Raw genomic sequence first — 13,552 nt, 5'->3', positions numbered from 1 at the left:
CTAACGAATCCCGGCACGCCCAACAGTCAGACACCTAGCCGCATTCCTTGGGCACACACTGCTTCATCGTAAGCCAAGGCGGTCGTGCGTTGGTCCACATCTAGTTGTGCAGTAATGGTTGTGAGATCACTCGAAAACCACAAGCAGTCACACACAACACAAGCCACACAAAATTGTTTCCCCGTAAACTCCCTTTGAAACCTGGCCGTTGCTCCGCTGAAAGGCTCTGAGTTTGCGGCATTGGGGCCACATGAACTGTTCGGATTTCTTTCCGCTTTGCGGTCCTGGCAGGCAGCACGCTTACAGCTTGACCGCAACCACGCGAGAGCGGAAGGAAAAGAAAGGAGATACGCAAGCGCTTGGAACGCCGACAACGAGACGGTGGTGGGAACGTAGACATGGCCGACGCGGGTCAAAGTATCTGTTGTTATCAACTTAATATCTGATGCGGGTTGTATTTGGACCAAATATATTATACTTATTTTGACAAGTTGGCGGAATACTTAAAGCTTGTTTCACCTCCGCCGCAGGTGTGCCCGGTATGGCATTATCATCTGGGTAGGCCCACGTATGGGGAGAAATTCTCAACCTACACAGCTCGATAGACGCATGAAATTTTTCCACAACCTAGCCCATATACAGCTTCGTTCTAAAAACAACTGGTCGCAGGTGGGATACGAACGCACGTCTTCGCATTACACGTGCGATGCTCTTACCAATTGAGCTACCGCGGCGCCGTTTGCCCATCCAATTTCCTGGGTCATCATCACCATCAGCGTGGTTACGCCCACTGCAGGGCAAAGGCCTCTCCCATACTTCTCCAACTACCCCGGTCATGTACTAATTGTGGCCATGCCCCTGCAAACTTCATAATCTCATCCGCCCAGCTAACTTTCTGCCGCCCTCTGCTACGCTTCCCTTTCCTTGGAATCCATTCTGTAGCTCTTAATGACCATCGGTTATCATCCCTCCTCATTACGTGTCCTGCCCATGCCCATTTATTTTTCTTGATTTCAACTAAGATATCATTAACTCGCGTTTGTTCCCTCACCCAATCTGCTCTTTTCTTATCCCTTAACGTTACACCTATCATTGTTCTTTCCATAGCTCGTTGCGTCTTCCTCAATTTAAGCAGAACGCTTTTCGTAAGCCGCCAAGTTTCTGCCCCGTACGTGAGTACTGGTAAGACACAGCTGTTATAAACTTTTCTCTTGAGGGATAATGGTAACCTGCTGTTCATGATCTGAGAATGCCTGCCAAACGCACCCCAGCTCATTCTTATTCTTCTGATTATTTCTCTCTCATGATCCGGATCCGCAGTCACTACCTGTCCTAAGTAGATATATTCCCTTACCACTTCCAGTGCCTCACTACCTATCGTAAACTGCTGTTCTCTTCCGAGACTGTTAAACATTACTTTAGTTTTCTGCAGATTAATTTTTAGACCCACCCTCAGGCTTTGCCTCTCCAGGTCAGTGAGCGTGCATTGCAGTTGGTCCCCTGAGTTACTAAGCAAGGCAATATCATCAGCGAATCGCAAGTTGATAAGGTATTCTCCATTAACTCTTATCCCCAAATCTTCCCAATCCAGGTCTCGGAATACCTCCTGGAAACACGCTGTGAATAGCATTGGTGACATCGTATCTCCCTGTCTGACGCCTTTCTTTATTGGAATTTTGTCGCTTTGTTTATGGAGGACTACGGTGGCTGTGGAGCCGGTATAGATATCTTTCAGTATTTTTACATACGAATCGTCTCCACCCTGATTCCGCAATGCCTCCATGACTGCTGAGGTTTCGACTGAATCAAACGCTTTCTCGTAGTCAATGAAAGCTATATATAAAGGTTGGTTATATTCCTCAGATTTTTCTATCACCTGATTGATAGTGCGAATATAGTCTATTGTTGAGTAGCCTTTACGGAATCCTGCCTGGTCCTTTGGTTGACGGAAGTCTAAGGTATTCCTTATTCTATTTGCAATTACCTTAGTAAATACTGTGTAGGCAACGGACAGTAAGCTGATCGGTCTCTAATTTTTCAAGTGTTTGGCGTCCCGTTTCTTATGGATTAGGATTATGTTAGCGTTTTTCCAAGATTCCGGTACGCTCGAAGTCATGAGGCATTGCGTATACAGGGTGGCCAGTTTCTATAGAACAATCTGCCCACCATCCTTCAACAAATTTGCTGTTACCTGATCCTCCCCAGCTGCCTTCCCTCTTTGCATAGCTCCCAAGGCTTCCTTTACTTCTTCCGGCATTACCTGTGGGATTTCGAATTCCTCTAGACTATTCTCTGTTCCATTATCATTGTGGGTGCCACTGGTACTCTATAAATCTCTATAGAACTCCTCAGCCACTTGAACTATCTCATCCATATTAGTAATGATATTGCCAGCTTTGTCTCTTAACGCATACATCTAATTCTTGCCAATTCCTAGTTTCTTCTTTACTGCTTTTAGGCTTCCTCCGTTCCTGAGAGCATGTTCAATTCTATCCATATTATACTTCCTTATGTCTGCTGTCTTACGCTTGTTGATTAACTTCGAAAGTTCTGCCAGTTCTATTCTGGCTGATGGGTTAGAGGCTTTCATACATTGGCGTTTGTTGATCAGATCTTTCGTCTCCTGCGATAGCTTACTGGTATCCTGTCTAACAGAGTTACCACCTACTTCTATTGCACACTCCTTAATGATGCCCACAAGATTGTCGTTCATTGCTTCAACACTAAGGTCCTCTTCCTGAGTTAAAGCCGAATACCTATTCTGTAGCTTGATCTGGAACTCCTCTATTTTCCCTCTTACCGCTAACTCATTGATCGCCTTCTTATGTGCCAGTTTCTTCCGTTCCCTCCTCAGGTCGAGGCTAATTCGAGTTCTTACCATCCTATGGTCACTGCAGCGCACCTTGCTGAGCACGTCCACATCTTGTATGATGCCAGGGTTAGCGCAGAGTATGAAGTCTATTTCATTTTTAGTCTCGCCATTCGGGCTCCTCCACGTCCACTTTCGGCTGTCCCGCTTGCGTAAGAAGGTATTCATTATCCGCATATTATTCTGTTCCGCAAGCTCTACCAATAACTCTCCCCTTCTATTCCTAGTGCCTATGCCATATTCCCCCATTGCCTTGTCTCCAGCCTGCTTCTTGCCTACCTTGGCATTGAAGTCGTCTATCAGTATAGTGTATTTTGTTTTGCCTTTACCCATCGCCAATTCCACATAGATGCTTTCGACTTCCTGGTCATCATGACTGGATGTAGACCTGTACAACCTTCATTTTGTTCCTCTTACTGAGTTTCACAACAAAACCTGCCACCCTCTCGTTAATGCTATAGAATTCCTGTATGTTACCAGCTATATTCTTATTAATCAGGAATCCGACTCCTAGTTCTCGTCGCTCCGCTAAGCACCGGTAGCACAGGACGTGCCCGCTTTTTAGCACTGGATATGCTTCTTTTGGCCTCCTAACTTCACTGAGCCCTATTATACCCCATTTACTGCCCTCTAATTCCTCCAATAGTACTGCTAGTCTCGCCTCACTATGTAACGTTCTAGCATTAAACGTTGCCAGGTTCCTATTCCAATGGCGGCCTGTCCGGAGCTAGGGATTCTTAGCACCCTCTGCTGCGTCGCAGGTCTGACCGCCGCCGTGGTCAGTTGCTTCGCAGCTGCGGGGTACTGAGGGCCGGGGTTTGAGTGTTGAATGCATATAGGATGTTGTGGACAAGTACTACACCAGGGTGGCCAATCCTGCTCTGGTGAGGGAGTGCGTTACCGGGTCTGGTCACCAGGATAAGAGCACACTCAAGGCCTGTTTATGCAATTTTATCAACACGCGGAATTTTTAGTTTTTTTTTTTAATCCGGTGGAAAATTACGCGGCACCGGGATTCGAACCACTGACCTCTTGCACGCGAGGCGGGTGTTCTAGCTCTACGCCATCGGTGCGGCTTGTAGTAGCCTGGGTATTTCTTGAGTATTTATGATTTACCACTAGAACTAGCCCTGGAAGTATTGGGCGCCGCCACCACTCATAAGCCTTGGTGGCGGATGTACAACATCCTTTATGGCGCAGGCGTCACGAGCGCGTGATAATTTTCGGTGAAGGCAACTGGTCAATAAACCCACACATGGCTGGAGACAGTTTCACGAATACAGCAAAAATTGCCGCGCAACTGGCCGCTCTAGCCACTTTGCGTGTGTTCGCGGGCTTCTGTCACACTCGGAAAAGCACTTTTATGTAGCTGGCATTGAGAAACAGGAAGCTGTATCCGGATTTCTTCATGTTGGTCTGCAATTTTTTCATTGACACATCTAATATTTGATAACTTGATTAATTAAGCCCAATTATTTAATTAGGCGGAATGCAAAAGTACTATCACCAAGCGACTGCAAACAATAGTACGTTGGTGTAGTCCAGCTACGAGGCATTTGAATATATTTAGATCTTCGTACATGATGGCTGGGACACGCTGTATATAATATATATATAGAGGGTGTTGCCACTATCATGGATAGTGGGTGCCCCACTATCGCCGTCTCCCCCCCTCCCGCAGAAATCGAAACTGTCCACCCATGCCCATGACGGCAAAGCGCTCGTTAGAAAAGTCCTATGGACGGTGACGCAAATTTCGTACCGGTCACATCAATCGAGGTGCTGTGCCTGCAACGACGCCATCGACAGTGGTCATCACACAGGCGCTGAGACGCCTGGGCGCTGCCAAGGCGCTGTTCCTTGTGCGAGTTGCCCAACGTGCGGCGTCGCGCCAACATTTCGCACGCGCCTATAATTCAAACACGGAATGGTGCTTTCAAGTGCATATCTCACTGTCGCCTTCAATGCTATGTAGTTCTGTTTTAAAGAAATGCTCATGTTCGCAGCAGGAGGAGAAGGAAATAAAGAGAGAAGGCAGGGCAAAAGGCCAAGAGGCATCATAAAGCTGGACAAGAGGTTAAATTGCAATGATCATGTGATTGGAAGCGAGCCAAAAGTTATCAATATTTTCTTCCTGCGAAATTTTCCACTGCTTATTTGGCGATGCTGTGGTGAATTCGACGAACGCCAGGTCTTAAACGCGAAAGCATGGTGTTCATTGAGACAATATAGCCTCATTCCACAAGAAGCAAGTGCACTAATAAATTTCTCTAAGCGGGGGTTTGGATGCGCTCTTTGAAGAAAATCCTTCTATTGCGCCAGACCTATGACGAGCAACATTTCTCACCGCTTGTGCAGGTTCTCCACAAGCAGGGCTCGCTCACGGAAAAGCTTCGCGCGGCGAAGACGCTGCACCTCGTCGCGTTCGTGGCGAACATCTTCGTCAAACCTTGAATGTGACGATGCCGGTGACGCCTTGGGTGACGGGGGCGGCGAACATGTGCTGGAAGTGCGGGTGAAGCTGTGTCCCGAGTCCCAATATCCGAGCACGCAGAACAGCAACACAGCCTCCATCAACATGACAAGTAGCTCGTAGCCCACCCCGTTCACGTCCAGCATGATTGGGCTCAATGGCTGCCAGTCGCTCCCTTTGGCATCTGCGCAGGTGCATCTCGTTCGGGCACATTATGTCTCTGAGCGCGTTAAATGTGCACATTTTCACATCTTTTTGTGTCTATATAAATATATGGGACATATTCGGGCATGTGTAGCCTAGAGCTACGCTCACAGGTCACCAAACTCACTTGTGAGTGAACTCACTCCCACTCAGATTGACCCACGAGTCCCATTAGTCCGGCTGACTAGAATTTGTTGAGTCTGAGTCCGACTGTGCCTTACAGATTGGAATTTTGGTGAGTCTGAGCGAGAGTGAGCCCGCTGAGTTGAATTATGTCGACTCTGAGCTGGAGGGATGCAAAAGGAAAAATAATATTTTTTAAGCGAGCCTGAATGGAGTTCAGTTTATTTTAGCAAACCTGTGGTTGTGTTATATACAAATTATAGGTATACAGGCCCAGGAGGGTATCCCCATAGTGCACAAGAATTCGTGATGGGATATTGCATGGACGTTAAACTCACCTTTATTTCAACGTCAACGCGCACTGTGTCAATGTTGACGAGTCACAAAATGCCTTTAGGGCCCCACGAACACAGCAGCCTGATGTGGAAATAATGTTTTCACAAAAGCCTATATTCATACTCATATTCAGAAAAGAATGTAACAGAATATCCATTCATTTGCTATGCGAATTCAGTGGGCAAGCAGTCAGCACTGTCGGCATGGCCTGTAACCCCGAACCTTGTCTCATGCAGGCTGCGATCGTACTCCAGTAGCTGTTTTCAATGAACACGCCTCGCCACTTCGAATGCGTTCTGCGCATAATCCGGAAGCAAGCTGTACCTTCATCTCTGTCGACGCGCGTTTTTCTGCCTTGGAGCCATCAGCAAAGCTCGTATTCGGTGTGTCAGCCGCATAGACTATGTATTGCATCTTTGACCGAAACACATTTAAACAGCTTCTGTGCGAAATTCACCTTGAGTCGACACGGGATCATCATTTTCGCGACGACCCGTAAGCTCGACTTTGGTCCCATCCAGATGGCTACCAAAATTTTGTTACATGGTACAAAAGTTTACGACCAGTTCCTACTGCTATTCCACACCAATGAGTGTTTTTAGAAACTATTTGTGAATTACTTAGGCTTCACCTGACCTCATTGTTCCTCTGCTCGTGGATTATTGAGATATGCCCTGGGCTCAACACTATATCGGAATTTATTTGAGATATCAAAACAACTCCTAAGCGACCTGCAGAGCAAATCAAGATCATGTTTCGAATGATCAAATATATGCACTCTCACTCAGATAAATTCTCAAACATTTTGCCGTACAAGCTGCTGATATTAAAAACAAAAAAAAATTGCCATAAATGTATGAAGTCAAAGTCAGAAGTTTAGCCAAACAGATGGACAATATGAAAGGAAGAGGCAAATCTTTTGATACCCAGGGCATGGACGTAGCTAATAGGAGATCACTATCCGCACGCTAAAAAACACGCCCTATGCAGTCTCGCGTCAATTAACTCACGCACGCTCAGTGCCCGTTAAAAGCCAACACGGTTAGCCCACGAGATAACTATAAGAGCACCTTCCTGGCACTGCGCAACTAAGCTTCACCGTTTGTGCAACCGACGCGGCAGTGCACCCCAAACGAGCCACCTACGCGCACAACAGTGGGCCGTCACGGCGCCGAAACGCGCGTGGCCCTCCCGCGAGGAGCCGCCGCACAGCAGCGCCAAGTAGGCGCGGCTCTGGCGGGCACGCAGGCACTCCTTGTTGTCAAAGTCCACGCGTAGCACCTTGATCACGCTCACAGAGAGGCTGAACGGTGGCGCCAGCATGAACAGCAAGTCCGCGAGTGAAGTAGGCAAAAGGCCGCCGCGAGTAGTGACTTTGCGTGCAAAGTACGAGATCAGCAACACCGTGCCTGCAGCATAGAAGTAGACTGCTGTTATGCTCTGCGATGGTGTAGGCCAAGGCGCTAGCGAGGCGTCAGGCATGTTACTATAATTGTTCAGTCGATATTAACGTGTATTCCTGCAGTTCTGTATCAACATACGAATTCGTACTCTAATTAACAGTGGTAGAACAAGGAACGTCTCTGAAGCCACCGTCCCAACAAGCCTCGTTATTGATACGTTGGTTTCAGCGTACAATGACAAATGAACAGGCACTTTGCCGCGATGCATAAAAAAATTGGCAGGACGCTTAAACTGCCCCTTTAAAAGGGAGCTTTACCTCGAGTGCTCCTATCTAAATACATGTAAAAGGAGAATTCGTTTTTCTCGGCAACAACTGAACCAAACTTAAGGAGGTTTGTCGTATATAAAAGAAATATTTAAGTTCTAGTGACTGTTGGTTTTGAATTTCTCAATTAGGTCGTCAGTGTTTTACTACAAATTGGCGAAAATTGCAAACTATCAGAAAACAAAACTATTAAGTTGACAACTCGAACTCAGCAAAAAAAATTATATCAGAATTCTGTGAATTGCATCTTATAGTACATCTAAAGCAGACAAAATTGATATGTAACACATGAACCTCATGTAATTTAGTAATATGAAAATACAGCTTTTGCAGAACCCTTGTACACAACTTAACAAATTCACTTAATTTACAAGTTGATACATTGAATTTGTCCTCTATGAATCATCTCAAGGATGAACTTGAAAAAGGGGGTACCAGTGAAACACAAAGGACGCTCGTCCTTTGTGTTTCGTCCGTCCGTCTGAAACGCCTTTTCCTAGTGTGCGCGTCCTTTGTGTTTCGCTGGTGCCCCCTTTTCCAAGTTCGTCATGCACCATCTGGCCCAAGAGCTTGCGCTAATAGATCTCATAGATGCCATTTTCAGAACCGCGATATCTGTTCTTGATGAAGAGATATTCATTTGTAAACACTGTGCTTCTATTTCTTTATAAACTTTCGAATTTTTTGGAATTTTTCCAACAAAACTCATGTCCTCAATCAAAATTTTGCTTCCAAAATTTACTAGAATTTAACTTTCTCTCTTAAATGCAACAAATTTCATTAAAATCACTCCGGGGGTTATCCCTGAAAAGCATTTTAGCGTTTTACATGTATTTAAATAGGCCGCATGGGAGTTGGGCCCGAGCTAAAGTTTCCTCTTAGGAGTGGCACGCGATAGGATTCAAAGATCCATGACTGCTTCGCACGTCTTCCGGGAACTGCAGCGTATGTAACCGTAATTTTTACCGGGAAGCGCTGGCGGTGAACGCTATGCACGAAGGCGATCTCTCTGATGGAAACGCAGCCTCCTGCGTGGGCCGCGATGCGCGAAGGCGAGCCATCTAGAGATGTTGCAAGGAACCGGGCGCGCCGCTGTATAAATGGCAGAAACGCTTCAAAAGGTGTTTGTGTTGAGTTTCCGCGCAATAGAATTATGTTTTGTCGTATATTCAAAGTACAATCCGACGCTATCATGTCTGTAGGTTGCGTGTAAGTTGTACTTTACGATTTTTCTGACGCATTTTACGTTGAGAAATTCAGTTCAGTAGCTTTTTTGCTCTGCACGGAGGGCCTGGGTGGTTGGGTACTGCTGTTCCGGAATGACTTTTCACTGAAAGACTGCAGACGCGGGACGCCGATTTTCTGCGACACTGGGTATTCACGCGTTCGCATTAAAGAATTGTCCAACGACCGGTTCAGAACAGAGGACATTTAGCACAGAAGCCTGACATGTTAATCATCAGGCCGTAGACACTTTTTCCCCATCGCTGCGTACCTCACAATCGGATCGCAGTTCTTACATCTGAAATTGGCTGGATTATTTAAAATTACGAACATACGATCATACGTCAAAATGTGGACAGATCCCTGAGATAGTGAAGTAAAAAAGTGTCGTTTCACTTCGTGAACGCGGGCGACGCGCAAGCGTATGGGTGCTATAGCCAACGCGACGCTATCGGCCCTTGGCACGCCTTCGGTCCTTGGTACGCTATCGGCCCTTGGCACGCCTGGCATCGCGGGAGCAGTAGCGAGTGAAGTGGCAACGCAAAATGAGCGGCGAGAGCACAGCGCACGCAACGCTACGAGCCGTTGGCCCGCCAGAGTGTGCCCCCAAACCAGATCGCTTTCAAGATAAAGCCCACGGGACTGCGCGCTGCCGAAATACAACGCTCCCCCCCCCCCTCCCAACAGTCCCCCGGTGCCATGGTGCCATGCGCGCGACGGAATACGGCGTGCTTCCTCCCCTCGCGCACGCGAGCCACCATTGGCGGCTCACAGTCGCACGCGTCCAACCGCACACACAGCGTACGGCGCGCGAGGATGATCTTACCACGAGGCGAACTCAGTACGCATACATTGCAAAGAACACCTGTAGCAACTGCCAGAGGAGGTCAACCCAGAGGCATCCGCCTACTTTCCTCCGCAGCACTTCGCCTCGTTTCTTCCTTCCCACTTCCCTTCAATGTTACTGACACATTGCACTAGATGATGGTACTTTGCAGCATGCTGTAAAGCCCCGTAAACTTCGTAAAGTACTGCCACGCTTTGAAGAATGCCGCCTCCTCCTCGCGCGCTCTGGTCGAGGACGACGCCGCGTCGCTCTTGGCCTAATAGCATCACGTGGGCCCTGGCGCCGTGCAGCGGCGTCATTTTTGCTCGAAAAGCATCTACCGAGTGGCGGGGAGCGCATGTAGCCGCCGTTGCTACGCTTAAGCAGTGTAGGCGGCGCTACGGTCGAGGAAGGAGCGTGAAAGAGAGGAGAAACGAGGAGGAGTGAAGGCGGAGGAGGAGAGTGTCACGACTTTACAAAGTTTAAGGGGTTTTAGCGTGCTGAGCTCGCTCCTTCATCCTTTCCCCGGCCCGCCATTCTCTTCGCCTCCAGGCGCCTTCCTCGTACGCTTGCTTCGCGCCCTCAGACAGACACCGCCGATTAGAAGAGATGGCCAGTTACGCTTGCGCGTAAAAGTGAAAGGAACAGCTACGTATTTGTCAGGTACGGCAATAAAACAATTGTTGGCTGAGAGAGGAAGGGAATATTTAAGGACAGGAAAAGCGGGGAACTAAGCCGGAGGATCGCGTCTCTGACCTGCTAGCCCCACTAGGGTAAATGCGAAGGGGAGAACACAGGGAAGACATAGCGCATTGTGGTGTCGTCTCCCTTCTGTCCTTGTTCCATGGCGCTAAATAGGCTTTCCAAATCAGTTTCGCAACACGCCAAACAGATGGCGAAACAGGAAAGTGACTCAGTTATGTCTTTCTTCTGTGCAAAGGATCAAAATTAATGAAACCTGAAAACAATCCGGAAGCTTATGCACTTATGAGAGGGATGTGTTGCCAATGAAATCACGTCAAATATTTTTGTTCGATGTTATTTCTTTTGTTTGTTGCCCATTCAAATAGTGAGATATCAGGCTTGAAAGCCTTATCTCCCTTTAAGAGAACATCTACAAATTATCGTATAAGGAATTGGAATAAATAAATTCTGCGAAAAATTACCCCCACAAATATGAAACGCAAAAACCATTAACGCGAGCCAACATGTTTTTGCTCGTTTCCGTCGTGCTTTTGTTCTTATCAGCTTTTGACCATGCGTAACCCCGACCAAGCTTGTTTTGTAGCATAGGCATTGCGACGGGAGGTCTTTGCAGTCATGAATACTTTGTTTAGCGCAAAACAACAGGCACAAGAAAGACGACCAGGACAAGGCGCTACACTGACATCACTTTATTGCGTCAATCCTTTATAGACAGCTGAAACTAGAGGAACATGCGCAGTGAGCATGTTCTGTTTTTTTCGCTAAACAAAGTATTCATGGATTCGCACCAACTAGCCCGCCAACGCATTGTGCTGAACTATCTTTGCAGTCACTTTCTGCTCATTTGTAGCACAAGCTGTGAGTGTGGACTTTACTATTCTAAATTATTTTTGTATACAAAGACGGCTCAGTTGCAGTTCTTGAAATGACACAGAGCATCGTTCTATAACGCAAACGGGATGACCGCAAAGCTCACGGCTCATGTATGTGACTTTGAGGCCTTGTTCGCCCTCTGCTAAAGCATACCTTTCAAGCTTCGTGCAAGGCAAAGCAAAGAATTAAAGAAGGGCGATATCTAAAAGTGTTTCTGTGCAGTGCAGAGCTTGGCGCCATATTACTGGAGCCATCATCGTTACTATTCTCAACGCACTTGATGGTCCGCTCATGCAGCCGGGTCCGTCGTGAGCTGTGACTTTGTGTATTGATTGCCACCAAGCTTGCATTACCTCCACCTTTGCGCTTTGGAGTTACCAGCATATATGAGAGCTACAGAGCAACAACTTCGACAGGACCAGAAAACCTGCAGAACTTAAGCATGTCCAAAATGTCTTCCATCCTCCAGCTGCCAGCGCCCTCAGACACGTAATAAATGTATAATAATCGACAAAATTAAAGAGCAAACAAATACTGTACCATTCAGGAAAATTCATGCAATGTGTGGAACTGGTATACATTGAATTACGGTTTCATGCACACGGAGTGCTCGCCACTCTCGCAGTATCCCTTAAAGAGCCCCTCACCAGGCCACAGTTCATTTCGGTTATACGCTGGAAGTTGTCGCGTGCCCTCTAGGGATCGTTCTGCCGGAAGAATTTCTCAGACTGGTTCAGTAATCGCCGAGATACAAATATTTCAGTGCCGCGAACCCATGATTTCCGGCGGCGAATGCCACTGTCAAGGCACGTAGTCAAGAGAAACGCTCTCTCCACTTGCCCCGTCTAGCCTACGCAAGCGAAATTCCTTTCCTGCGTTCTCCCACACGGGAGCTCGAGTATCGCGTGACGCATACGTCGCGGGACCCGCCTTCACTATTCTCTCCTCGCTTTATTTACCGCGCGGCGCACCTCTGCTGATGGCGTCGCGCGCGAGCTGCTGCATTTGTCTCGTTTCGCGCAGCGCACGATTGTGCGCGCTGTGCACTAGAACACCTGACTGGCCGTACAAGTGAGCGCTACGCGAATATCGAGGCAGACCCGAGCGGATCACAGAACAGGATAGTACGCTGGAACAAGGTGGAAAATGACAGTTTCGATGTCCGCGCGTGTGACGGCACGACGTGGGAACAAGGAGACGAAACAGAAGTACATCTCTCTCGTGGCTCTGCGAAGCAAAACAAAGACACGCAGAGATTCGGCTTGTGTGTTTTATTATTTCTCTGAACTTTAATTCGTCTATCGGAGCAGCAGATTACCCAAATAACAGATCTTGCCTTGAACAATTCTCGCGGGTCACTATGAGCGACGTCACAACACAGACACATGTGCGTAGGCGCGCTTCCACGTGCACGTCACCCTTCCGCTTGGAGCGCGGCGCCCTCGAGGACAAGCGCAAACGGCGTTCTGTTTGAAGTGTCAGCTCTTTCCGCGGCGCGATATAACACTTAGCAGACACGATCGTTAGCACGCATTGTATGCACTGCGCTTGTCAGCTCAGAATTGTCAGACCTGGTGAGGAGCTCCTTAAAATAAACAAAGCAGGGATGTAATTTTTTCTGTAAATTGTTGTGCAATAATTGACACAAAAATGAAAATCGACGTTCTTTGAAATTTCGCTTCATACGTTTCACTTTCGTTGCGACTCTGGAAGGTCACACAATTATGATTGGTTTTCACTTTATGACCCCATTGTGCACATAACCGTAATTCTTTTCTCACTTTCTGTACTATACGGTTCCTTTGTTAGGTACGCGTTATTCAATATATGGCTTCATTTTAAAAGTGCTTCCCAAACTTATAACCTATACTATGTAAGCAGCATACCTCCGACAACGTAGACGAGCATAAGGAAAGTGAACCCTCCAGATTGCGTCTTGGCAAACAAGGAGACGGCGTAGGTGAATAATATTCCAGGTCCCGAGAACGCCACGAGCACCACCATCAGAGAGACTGCGAAACACGCGCCCTTATTGCATGAGCATGTGCACCGGTGTGCCAGTGCAGCAGCGTAAGCATCCGTGATACGTATGCCATAGCGTTCTTCGACCTACCAAAACTTAACATGTCCTCACAGAGAAGGTGTCCTTAGGCGTATTTCTGATAGAGAAGTTGACTCTAGCTGTACCAC

The 13,552-nt window shown here is 47.4% G+C and overlaps 1 pseudogene; it reads left to right on the top strand.

Moving 5' to 3' along the window:
* The first annotated feature begins 398 nt into the window (after positions 1-398).
* Positions 399-573, top strand: LOC142573434 (U2 spliceosomal RNA; annotated as a pseudogene).
* The last annotated feature ends 12,979 nt before the right edge of the window (positions 574-13,552 follow it).

The sequence above is a fragment of the Dermacentor variabilis genome, chromosome 2, assembly GCF_050947875.1.
Source record: "Dermacentor variabilis isolate Ectoservices chromosome 2, ASM5094787v1, whole genome shotgun sequence".
NCBI classification, from domain to species: Eukaryota; Metazoa; Arthropoda; class Arachnida; order Ixodida; family Ixodidae; genus Dermacentor; species Dermacentor variabilis.
The sequence above is the reverse complement of the archived record's forward strand: the minus strand, read 5'-3'. Positions and strand labels throughout refer to the sequence as shown.